We start from the raw sequence: 3,030 nt of genomic DNA, 5'->3' as shown, positions 1-3,030 counted from the left end.
GATAGGCCTACATACATTTTGGGTTTCCACGGATATTTCAGTACGAATAAAATAATATGGGAAATGAATACCACGTATAGACTTTAGAGAAAACCAATATTTCGACCTATCCTTAGGTCTTTATCCTTGGTCTTTGTTCATGTATACATTATATAGTATTACTGTATTATATATTGCCAGTTTGTAATAATATGTATATAGGATGCATATGGAACCGAGTTATAATAATGTTTTTTAAGCTTGTATTTGTCTATTCTTTGAACCTGTCGACCCTCAATTGGGTTTTATCCGTTTCAATAATCTATTGCACACACATTCTATTATATGATGAGTTTATCAACGTTTATTGCACGTTTTGAGATAACAAACAGATAAAAGATAAAGATAAAACGCCAATGTTAACTCGGTTGGCGCCAGTATTTTTTCCGACGGAGTTGGTGAGAGGACCCCTCGTCAGCGATATCGATGGAGCGATGTCGATAGTGACAGCACGCATACAATAACGCGCTACAACACAACATCACGACAATTACCTAGACAACAGTGAAGACAAAATTGATGGCAAATACTACAACATTCTAGAGTAATAACCAAGAAGATTACGTTGAAGTCCTCGTTTGGTTTACTCTTTAGTGTTTATTGACTTTCGAGTGTTTAGGCGTACAAGGGACATTAAACCACTCATAATATTATTGATATATTATTATCTGTCTATTCTTTGGACCGCGGTGTTTAATCGGTTTTTATCTACTTTCATAATCTACAATTGCATATATCATAGACTCTTTTTATTATGCATATCCATCGACTGACGATTATCTCATACTTGAAATACACTAATATGTTCAGGCTTCCTCGGTTATGAACGTAAATCACATTTATCAAGAGATGAGATTTAACTTTTAAAATCAAGTGGCGATGTAGCTTGGTAGAAATATTTTGACGTCTCTCTGCGGATAAACCTTTATGCATGCCTGAAGTCCCTTACGGAATAGGCCTATTAGGCCTACGTAAACCTCTCCCTGTAAATTGGCGAGTGTACAGTAATCCTATTTGCGATTGTGTGTGATTTTTTTTTTTTAATAACTGATATCTATCTGGCCAGCAATTATAGACGCAATAAAATACAATAATGACTAAAATGCACATCGAAGTGAAGATCGGTTAGTAAGTATGGTGGTACGTCAATATTTTAGATTGTAGAATCTAGTTATGAATTGATGGCATATCATTAACTCATAGGCCAACAGAAGTGGATTTAATGTATAAAAAGTCAGTGACTTAAGACAATATCACCAAACTCTCCTTTCTAATGAAACGATTTTATCTAGATACTATTAGGTATTATATTAGGTTCGTTAATCAATAAATTCCCTTGATACAATGCGTTACCTTCCTCTTCTCTCATTAATATCTCTCCTTTGCTCCATTAAGAACATACCGTATTATTTATCATTGTGTCCTCTTTATCATGTATTCAATGTGTATGTGCTTATTCTTAATAATTAAATGGTTATATTATTTTTCTTTTGGTATTTTTGTGTACATTATAATCATTTTTTACTTAACATACAACCTTACCTTATGTTACAATAAGATCAGAATAAAGTTATATCAGGGAACAGTGAAATTGTAATCTCACTGTTCCCTGGTTATATTTATAACTACTTACTCATCACGATTCGGTACAGTACTACAGTCGTTTAACTGGAGTTGAGGAAAACTTGAGCGTGCTGTACTTGCATTATTTTGGCCATTCACTAATTTCATTTCTGATTTAAGAGACGTTCCTGTACAGTGAAAAAAAATATTATTATTCTTATAAATTTGTTGTTGTTGAATGTTATCGGCATAGTATCGTATCTAGAAGTATTGACATGGAGTGGGGGATGATGTGCCGACGGTTAATTTTGGGTTGTGATTATAATTTAAAGGTACGTGCTGCTGGTAAAATATGGTGGTAAGTCGTGATTTTTAACTACTTTAGCCTAAAATCATTTTTATTACTACCATTATTATTATCATCACAGCTATTATGACTTTTATTGTTATTAATATTTTGTTTAATATATGAGGAATATTTATGGATAGGCCTACAATATTGGTGAGCGAAGGCATTGAAATGAAGACGGATATCCTGTAACAAATTATTGAAATTATTTCTTACCTTGCATTTTCTGCTTCACACGCAACTTTAACCGATAGTGGGCATGCTTTTTCTGAAAATGATAAGAAGTATAACATTAAAAATCCATCTAACATGCTAGACAGTGGTAAACATCAGATCAATACTTGTGATAACAGTAATGGGAATTAACGGTACTTCATGGTACAGTACAGGAGGCGTACATAAATTTATTGTACCGCCGACGGTTATAATTTCGATTTGTACTTTCAAAATAAACTATGAATAAAAATTAGGCATGAGATATTACACTTACTTAAAGCCAGTAAATGTGGCAAAAACTGCAAGAACCGGCCACTCCAGCAGCACGTAGATTTATATAGTAGAACTATGCAGCGTCAACTGTTTATACTCATTGCAAGAGTTTCGCATTGTTGACCCAAAGAGAATCAATTTTCGTTACCCGTCATTATATTATTTTTTTTTTTTTGTGATCGGCTGCTTATCACAAGAAGCCAATCAAACAGTGGTGGCGTCAGTACGGTACCAAATGTCTGACCTGGGAAAATGATAACTAAAGGGAAAGGGATATTCTAGTCCACGGAACACCCTGATCATCTGGGTATTTCAATGGAAAGAACAGGGATGCTTTTAACAGATTCAGACTCGCATGTAAACATTATTTTTATAAATATGGCAAATATATTTTGAATTACAAAGATATACATAATGTTAAATGCGTTAGGTTTAATGAAAAATAAAAAATTAAATTCACCAGAACTTTGAGGGTTTACATTTTATTATGTCAAAAAATACTTAAAACCAAAATAATTATAATTTTATCATCCATCCAGCGTCAACTTAGGAGGCAGTCTTAACTCAATTATTAACTCTATTTTGATTAT

The 3,030-nt window shown here is 33.1% G+C and overlaps 1 long non-coding RNA gene across 1 annotated transcript in view; it reads right to left on the bottom strand.

The window, feature by feature from the left end:
• Positions 1 to 83: 83 nt before the first annotated feature.
• LOC117103246 overlaps positions 84 to 3,030 on the bottom strand; it is a 10,372-nt gene continuing 7,425 nt past the window's right edge. Inside the window, exons 2-4 of the long non-coding RNA XR_004444542.1 lie at positions 2,168 to 2,219; positions 1,017 to 1,790; positions 84 to 854 (exon numbers count right to left, since the gene is read on the bottom strand). This is a non-coding gene — a long non-coding RNA (uncharacterized LOC117103246). The remainder of the gene's footprint in view (positions 855 to 1,016; positions 1,791 to 2,167; positions 2,220 to 3,030) is intronic.

The sequence above is a fragment of the Anneissia japonica genome, unplaced genomic scaffold (assembly GCF_011630105.1).
Source record: "Anneissia japonica isolate Jap-2015-1 unplaced genomic scaffold, ASM1163010v1 scaffold287623_len557403_cov176, whole genome shotgun sequence".
Classification (NCBI taxonomy): Eukaryota; Metazoa; Echinodermata; class Crinoidea; order Comatulida; family Comatulidae; genus Anneissia; species Anneissia japonica.
The sequence above is the reverse complement of the archived record's forward strand: the minus strand, read 5'-3'. Positions and strand labels throughout refer to the sequence as shown.